This window comes from Bubalus bubalis, chromosome 6 (assembly GCF_019923935.1).
Source record: "Bubalus bubalis isolate 160015118507 breed Murrah chromosome 6, NDDB_SH_1, whole genome shotgun sequence".
Lineage (NCBI taxonomy): Eukaryota > Metazoa > Chordata > Mammalia > Artiodactyla > Bovidae > Bubalus > Bubalus bubalis.
In genome coordinates this window covers 107,757,541-107,766,459 of record NC_059162.1, presented here as the reverse complement: position 1 = coordinate 107,766,459, position 8,919 = coordinate 107,757,541, and the positions used below count along the sequence as shown (strand labels likewise).

Below are 8,919 nucleotides of genomic sequence, written 5' to 3'. Positions count from 1 at the left end.
GCGATGGACAGGGAGGCCTGGCATGCTGCAGTCCATGGGGTCGCAAAGAGTTGGACATGACTGAGCGACTAAACTGAACTGAACTGAGAGGGGTGGGAGAGAGGTCCAAGAGGGAGAGGAGATATGTGAACATATAGCTGAGTCACTTCATTGCACAGCAGAAACCAGTACAACATTGCAAAGCAACTATACTCCAATTAAAAAAATAAAACAAAGGAGATGATGGAGAAAAAATAAAACAAAACTTGCCGCTGGTTCTATGTCAAATATATGCTAAATGCCTTGTTTTCATTTAATCCTCAGTACAAATGTATTTGTTTAGTCTCTGAGTTGTGTCTGACTCTTTCGCAACCCCATGGACTGTAGCCTGCCAGGCTCCTCTGATTTCCCAGGCATGAATACTGGAATGGGTTGCCATTCTGTTTTCCAGGGAAGCCCCAGTATAATTGTATATAATGGCTACTGCTCTACATTTCCTTCTTCCCTTCCCATCCAAGATTCTAAAAGGGTTATTTACATTCACTTATCCATTTAATGTCTTTAAATTCACTCTCAGTTTTTAATCAAAGTTATATGTAATGTTAAAAGTCAACTTATTATTAAAATAGAAAGCCCCAGCCTCTCTCCTCCCCGCTCCCTGAGTCTCCTCCCCCAGAGTCAACCACTTTCAACATTTCTGGTTGTATCTCCTGGTATTACCTCACATTTGCTGCAGAAGGTCCTGAGTCTGACACAAAGTGGACCCTTTGCAAGTGGGGTTCTTTCTTCTTCCTACTCTGCTCTACAAACTTTGGATCATGGTCAATTGGGGGTGATGAGTCCATTAATATATATGAAGCAGTTCATGAACAATTCAGCTAACAGTCACTAGTTCAGGAGACAGTATGGCACAATGATTAAGAGCACAGGCAGACATAGGCTCAAACCCTACCCCACTCTCTACCACTGTAAGCCTTTACTTCTTCACCTGTAAAATGGGAAGACAATACTCATGATGCAAGACTGATGCAGAGATAAGGGAGTGGGTGTGGGCAACCAAGTATCCTAACACTTAGCTTCTGCTCCATTCCATCAGACAAAGAAACCAGGTCTGGAAGAGGTCTTGAAAGATGGGTGAATTTGAACAGGAAGGAAAAAGAAAGGTTATTCCAGAAAAGAGAAGAATTGAAGAGCAGACTTAAAGGCAGAGATGAAGATAGTGTGTTGGAGGAATAGTGAAAGTCGACTGATGTAACTGAATGTTGGATTCTTTCAGGAGTAGGAGGTCATGTCAGACAGGCACCTGAGGAAAGCTCTGCCAGGGTAGACCACAGATTATTCCTTAGGGTGGATGGGCAGGAATGAGGCAGAGGGCAAAGAGCACTTGCTGAGCAGCAGCTAAATGGACTGAATTCAGGCAACGGGCAGACTCAGCTGTGGTGTAACCAAGCTTTGCCTGGCTCTCCAGAGACCTGGTTGAGAGAGTTCTCAGAGAGGCAGTTTAGTTTGCACCTCATAGGATAGAATTATCCTGCTGCTGCTGCTGCTAAGTCGCTTCAGTCGTGTCCAACTCTGTACGACCCCAGAGAAGGCAGCCCACCAGGCTCCCCCGTCCCTGGGATTCTCCAGGCAAGAACACTGGAGTGGGTTGCCATTTCCTTATCCAATGCATGCAAGTGAAAAGTGAAAGTGAAGTCGCTCAGTCGTGTCCAACTCCTAGCGACCCCATGGACTGCAGCCTACCAGGCTGCTCCATCCATGGGATTTGCCAGGCAAGAGTACTGGATTGGGGTGCTGTTGCCTTCTCCGAGAATTATCCTAGATAGTCTCTAAGAACCCTTTCAGTTCTAATGCTCTATAATTCTCTTATAGAATTTATGTAGTGACAGTGGAAATACAGAAAAAGAAGGAATCTAACTGTTTGGCAAACAGAGTCAATATGACTTGTCTCCATTTGAACACTGAGAATTAAAAAGTGCACTAAGAGTGACTAAAGTTTAAATACGGGTGTCTTTGAGATTGGAGAGCCCTTCAGTGGGGAAGTGGGTAATGGAAGTGACTGTAAAACATGCAAGGGAAAATGCTAGTAGATGCACGAAGAATAGATCAGGCACGTTCCTGTCTCTAGGACTTTGAACTTACTATCACCTCTGCTTGAAACTCTCATCCTTCAAATGTCTGCATTGTGTCCTTGATGTCTCCCTTCAGGTCAAGCTCACAGTGAGGTCTTCCCTGACTAATCTACTAAAAATTACAAACCTTCCCCAATCTAACACTCCCTCTTCCCCGACTCCTGCTTTGCTTTTCTCTGTAGCACTGAGCATCAGCTGGCCACTTCATTTAATTCATTGATTGACAGACATCCTAATATGGGAACTATGTAGAAACAGTATTCAAAGGTATCTTGGGTTGGAGAGTTTGGGGAAAGCAATGATGAATAAAGATATAGAAAACAAATCAAATGGTGAAAAAAGGAGGAATTGTTAACACCAGAAGAAATGAAAATTGTACAAGAAAGGAAGTATAATCATGGTTCACACTTGTCACAATAGTGAAAAATACTATATGAAATATGAAGTTTACTGGAGACTCAACCTAAAATAATAATTTCACTATATGGAGCAATCAAAGAGGAGAACTGTGAAAGGAGTCATTTCAGTCATTCCTGGAGATGCCCATCCTGGGTGTCTTCCTGCTCCTCTGGGGGCAGACTGCTCTTTGGACTTCCACAGCTATCCTCCTCATCATTCAGTTGCTCAGTCATGTCCAGCTCTTTGTGACCCCATAGACTGCAGCACACCAGGCCTCCGTGTCCTTCACTATCTCCCAGAGTTTGCTCAAACTCATGTCCATTGAGTCGGTGATGCCATCCAACCATCTCATCCATTTTTACCCTCTTCTCCTCCTGCCCTCGATCTTTCCCAGCATCAGGGGCTTTTCCAACAAGTCCGCTCTTCACATCAGGTGGCCAAAGTATTGGAATTTCAATTTCAGCACCAGTCCTTCCAATGAAAAGGCTCCTCAGTTCCTCTTTACTTTCTGCCATTAAAGTGGTATCATACGCATATCTGAGGTTGTTGATATTTCTCCCACCAGTGTCGATTCCAGCTTGTGATTTACCCATGGCATCTCACATAATGTACTCTGCATAGGAGTTAAATAAGTTGGGTGACACTATACAGCCTTGATGCATTCCTTTCCCAATTTTGAACCAGTTAGTTGTTCCATGTCCAGTTCTAACTGTTGCTACTTGACCTGCAGACAGGTTTCTCAGGAGGCAGGTCAGGTGGCCTGTTATCCTGGGGCCCACTAGAGCTTTTCTTCTGTTGGATTTCCTTTTTACCAGATTCCAAGTTCCCCCTCACCTTTTTAAGTTATCCTCTTATTATATCCTTTGGTGGCTTCTTGAGAAGGAGGGCATAGGAGAAAGAAAAAATGGCGACCTTGTATATCTAAGTGTCTTTATTCGCTCCTCACACTTAAAAAACTGGTTATAGAAATCTTGATTCAATAGTACTTTTCCTCAGAATTTTGGAGGCAACTCTTCCATCTTGTTGGTTTCCAGTGCTATTCTAATTCCAAGTCCTTTTTTTTTATAATCTCAAAAGCACTTGGATCTTTTATTTGCTTTCAGTACCCCAAAATCTCATAATGATTTATCCTACGTGGATCTCTTTTCACTCATCTCTCAGTGGGAGGGCTACTGAAATCCGGAAAGTCATTGTCTAGGAAATTTTCTTGCATTAGTTGATTGTTTCTCCTTTCAATGTTATCTATATTTTCCTTGTGGAATTTGTATTAGACATAGAACTCCATGATTGGCCCTCTAATTTTCCCATTTTTCCTTCCAAACTCCACCCACAAGTTTGTTTTCTCTTTCTACTTCTTGGGAGATTTTTTTGACTTTATCTTCCAAATTTTTTATTCACAGTTTAAATTTCAGTTCAACTTTTTTTTTTCCTTCAGTTAGTGTGTGGTTTTTATTATTTTAAAATGTATTTATTTTTAACTGGAGGAGAATTGCTTTATAATGTTGTGTTGGTGTCTGCCATACATCAAAAAAATATGGAACACTTCTTGAATTTGCACGTCATCCTTGCGTATGGGCCATGCTAATCTTCTCTGTACCGTTCCAGTTTTGGTATATGCTGCTGAGGCGAGCACAGCTCTCCTGTTTTTAATTTTCTGAGATTCTTTCTTGCTCTGTAACCCACCCCTACCCCCACTTTATAAACCATCCTGTTCTTGTTTTATGAATTAAACATCTCTGAGGTATTAGATGGTGGCATTTTGCCTGTTTATTTGGCTAGCTGAATTATTTCTGATTCCTCCAATCTAGTTCTTGCCCCCTCGCTCTTTCATTCTCCTCCCCTTTTCTTACTTTTTTTTTGTGTGCATTTGCTTATTTTTTCATCTCTGCATTTCGGACAAGAGGCTTTCACTCACTGTCTGGGAATCTTGGCTGCTTATTCTTGTTTAGAGGGAGGCACTAAGAAGCTGATTAAAGACCTGAGGGACAGATTTGCTGACTCATGCATTTCAGTCTGGGTTGATCAGGTATGTGTATGTGTAGAATTTTTCTCAAGGTTCTTTCTTTTTCTCTAGAGAAGAGTCACCTGGACTTCTTCTTAGAAGTGCTCTAGGGGCTGGTCTTCCTATATTTATTTACATATTTTTACTCATTTCCCTGGATTTCAACGTGGCAACTCACCCCTACCTTTGCTGCTGCTTGGTGCCCCTGAATTTAGAGGCTTTCTTGCTCCTCTTCCACAGAGTAAATCTGCCATCTCTTACTGTAGTGGGGAAGCAGGGCTTTCCTGGTGGTTCAGATGGTAAAGAATCTGCTTGCAGTGCAGGAAACTCGGGTTCAGTCCCTGGGTCAGGATGATCCCCTGGAGAGGGAAATGACAACCCACTCCAGTATTCTTGCCTGGAGAATCCCATGGACAATGGAGCCTGGCAGACTATAGTCCCATCAGGTTGCCAAGGGTCAGTTTCATGGTTCTCTCAACACAGCCTAAGTTCTGTGAGGAAGAAAGGGAGAATAGACTCTGGGCGCTTGTGGGAGATATTCTTGGCTGTTTAGCCAGCCCTATTTCCTCCCTTCTTTATGATTTTGTTTACAGTTCTCTAATGGCCTTGGCAAGGGATTGGCTTAGGCGTGAGCCTATGGCACAATTCTGGCCAATAGGAACTGATGGGACACTGACTGGGAGCTTCTTAAAGAGTTTCTTTTATTCTTAAAAGGGTTACAGGGACTTCCCTGGCACCTGGTGGTTAACAATCCACCTGCCACTGCAGAGGACATGGGTTCAAGCCCTGGTCCAGGAAGATTCCACACCATGGGGCAACTAAGCCCGTGTACCCCAATGACAAGCCCACACACCTAGAGCCTGTGCTCTGCAACAAGAGAGGCCACTGCAATGAGAAGCTCACACATCATCAGGAAGAGTAGCCCTTGTTTACTGTAACTAGAGAAAGCCCATGCACAGCCAACATATATAAAAATAAATAAATTTTAAAACTTAAAGAAAAAAAAAGAGGGTTCCAAGACAGCCATTTTCTTCTCTGCATCTGAAGATTGTCACATGGGCATGTGATGCTTAGAACTGTTTCCCTCTCTTTTCAACCATGAGAAGAAGACCAAAGAAACCTCAGACATGATCTGATGCCCTAAGGTCTTTGCACCACTGGATTAACCATCCCTAAAGCTAGCCTAACCCAAAGACTCCTCAAAACATGGAGTAAAAAAGCCCACAATATTTTAAGTTCCCAAATGGGGTCTGAGACCATCAGAATCAGTATTACCTGAGATCTTACTAGAAATGCAGAATCTTGAGCCTCGCCCTTGACTTATTAAATCAGAATTGAAAGTGAAGTCGCTTAGTCATGTCCAATGCTTTGCAACCCCATGGACTGTTGCTTGCCAGGCTGCTCCGTCCATGGGATTTTCCAGGCAAAAATACTGCAGTGGGTTGCCATTTCCTTCTCCAGGGGATCTTCCCAACCCAGGGATCAAACCTGGGTCTCCTCCACTGCAGGCAGACTTTTAACCATATGAGCCACTAGGGAAGCCCTTTATTGAATCAGAATCTACATTTTAAAAGAATCCTCAAGGGATTGATACACTCATTAAAGTTTGTGAAGCACTACTTTAAGCTGTATTTAGCTATTTTTCTTCTTAATTGCAGACTTCCTGGGCGACAGTAGTGGTAAAGACCCCACCTGCCAATGCAGGAGATGTAAGAGACACAGGTTCAATTCCTGGATCTGGAAGATCCCCTGGAGAGGGGAGTGGCTACCCACTCTGATATTCTTGCCTGGGGAATTCCATGGACAGAGGAGTCTGGCATGTTGCAAAGAGTTAGATACAACTGAGCGACTAAATGGCAACCCACTCCAGTATTCTTGCCTAGAGAATCCTGTGGACAGAGGAGACTGGTGGGCTGCTGTCCATAGGGTCGCATACAGTAGGACATGACTGAAGCGGCTTAGCATGCATGCATGTATTGGAGAAGGAAATGGCAACCCATTCCAGTATCCTTGCCTGGAGAATCCCAGGGAGGGAGGAGCCTGGTGGGCTGCCGCTTATGGGGTCGCACAGAGTCGGACATGACTGAAGTGACTTAGCAGCAGCAGCAGAGCAAATAAACACAACCCACAGCAACATAAAATAGGAAATCATCCTGGAGTATCCAATTGGGCCTAGTGTATCAAATGAACTCTTAAAAGTATAAAAAGGGGAAGGTAGGTGAGATGAGGCAGAAGAGGACATCTGAGAGATTCTAAGGGTGAGACGAGCTGGACCTGATGTTGCTCACTTGAAAATGGAGGAAGGGGTCACTAGCCAAGATATGCAGAGAGCCTCTAGGTGAGAAAGATCCCCCACTGACAGTTAAAGAGAAAGCAGGAGGGACTTCAGTTCTACAGTTGCATAAAACTTGAATTCTGCCAACAATCTGGGGTATGGATTCATTCTCAATGCTTCCCACAAGGGAACCTGGTCCTGTCAACATTTTGATTTTGGTCTTGTGTGACTGTAGGCAGGGAACAAGCTGAGCCACACTGTGCTCAGGATTTTTACTTCCAGGACCTGTAAGATAATAGATTTTTGTGCAGTTAAGCTGCTAAGTTTGTGGCAATTTGTTATAACAGCACAGTCAGGGTAGATTGTTCTGTGCAGCTTAAATTTGCTTCTCATTGGCAGCACCCCACTTCAAAGATACAATACATCTTTCTGTCCTAAGGCCAGCCTCAGGACCTCCTCTGATATCACAGAGTCTTCTGTCACAAAGGAGACCAGAAATGTGAGGAAGTTAATAGCCCTAGAGAAAACTCTCAACCAGCAGATGGAGGGGGGTTGTAGATTATTGGTTTAGTCTTGAGCTTCTTAATTCTGGGTGGTATTTGTACACTTCTCAGTGGTCCTGGTAGAACCAAGACCCTGTTACCTGTAGCAGTGATGCCGAAACCCTGCCTCTGTACACTGTCACCAAATTGAATCTCAGAGACAGAGTTTTGGGTAAAGTAAAAAAGAATAGCTTTATGGCTTTATCAGGCAAAAGTGGTCTCAGTGGGGTAATGTCCTCAAAGCTGTGCATCCCAACCTGGACAGGGTAGCTGCTGCTGCTACTGCTAAGCCGCTTCAGTCGTGTCTGACTCTGTGTGACCCCATAGATGGCAGCCTACGAGGTTCTCCCGTCCCTGGGATTCTCCAGGCAAGAACACCGGAGTGGTTTGCCATTTCCTTCTCCAATGCACGAAAGTGAAAAGTGAAAGTGAAGACGCTCAGTCGTGTCCGACTCTTAGCAACCCCATGGACTGCAGCCTACCAGGCTCCTCCATCCATGGGATTTTCCAGGCAAGAGTACTGGAGTGGGTTGCCATTGCCTTCAGAGAAGTTTTATCATAATGGTTCAAGAAGGAGGGCGTGATCAGCTTGCAGACATTCTTCTGATTGGTTGGTTAGTGGTGAGGTAACTGAAGTTAGCATTTTCAACATTTTGGTTCCAACTGGTCTAGGGTCTGGGTGCTTGTGGGCTGCAGACAGTTAACTTCTTTCACCTGGTGGGGGATTCAGTATCTGCAAAACGGCTTAAAGATATTATTATGTATATCCCTTATGTATATCCCTTGAGGGGGCACCAGGATCCTGCCCCATGGCTGCATTATTTTTTTTATTGCATTAAATGTGCAGATCAATTTTTTTTTAGTTGGAGTATAATTGCACTATTGTTTCTTGATTCTTCCTCCCTTTTCTCTGCATCTCCCCCTTCCCTGATTAGCAACCATTTGAACCTGTCCTCTGGAACTCAGGGAAGGTCGTGGAGGCTGAATGAGCCTATTTCCTCTAAACAAGAAACAGAGACCACAGAGAGGCTTTTGTGCCCAGGAGCCCCACGGGGTCCTGCTTGGTGTCAGCAGCAACTTCCATAATACATCATTAGACTGGCTTTTCTTTCTTTCCTGTCTCATTCTCCTCAGTCCCTCACACTTGGTTCCGAGAATCTCCTCCCAAAGACCTCCCTGCTCCCAAGTCCCTTTTCCAGTCTCTGCTTGAGATTGACAGGTGTAAAAGTTAGTAAAAGGAAACCTAAGTAAAGTGGAGTCAGAAGACGCAAAGGTGGAGCTCTCTGCATGTGCCATTCATTCTCCATCAGCACAGACCCCCACAGGAAGAGAAGGCCCCGTGCTTCTCCAACGCGAAGTGATGCTGCTTCATTATACTGCCAGCAGGGGCGAAAGCGTGCAACCGCGACATCGGGCCAGGACTCAAACCCAACTAGAACACACTGTTTTTATTGATTTAATTTTAAAAAAATTTTTTGGCTGTGCTGGGTCTTTGTTGCTGCATGGGCTTTTCTCTAGTTGTGGTGAGTGGGGGCTACTCTTTGTTGTGGTCCAGGGGTTTCTCATTGTGGTGGCTTCTCTTGTCGTGAG

General features: G+C 44.3%; 1 non-coding gene across 1 annotated transcript; it reads right to left on the bottom strand.

The window, feature by feature from the left end:
* Window positions 1–4,038: 4,038 nt before the first annotated feature.
* On the bottom strand, window positions 4,039–4,146 carry LOC112585820. Its single transcript, XR_003110403.1, has one exon. It is a non-coding gene; the product is annotated as a U6 spliceosomal RNA (small nuclear RNA).
* Between the last annotated feature and the right edge of the window lie 4,773 nt (window positions 4,147–8,919).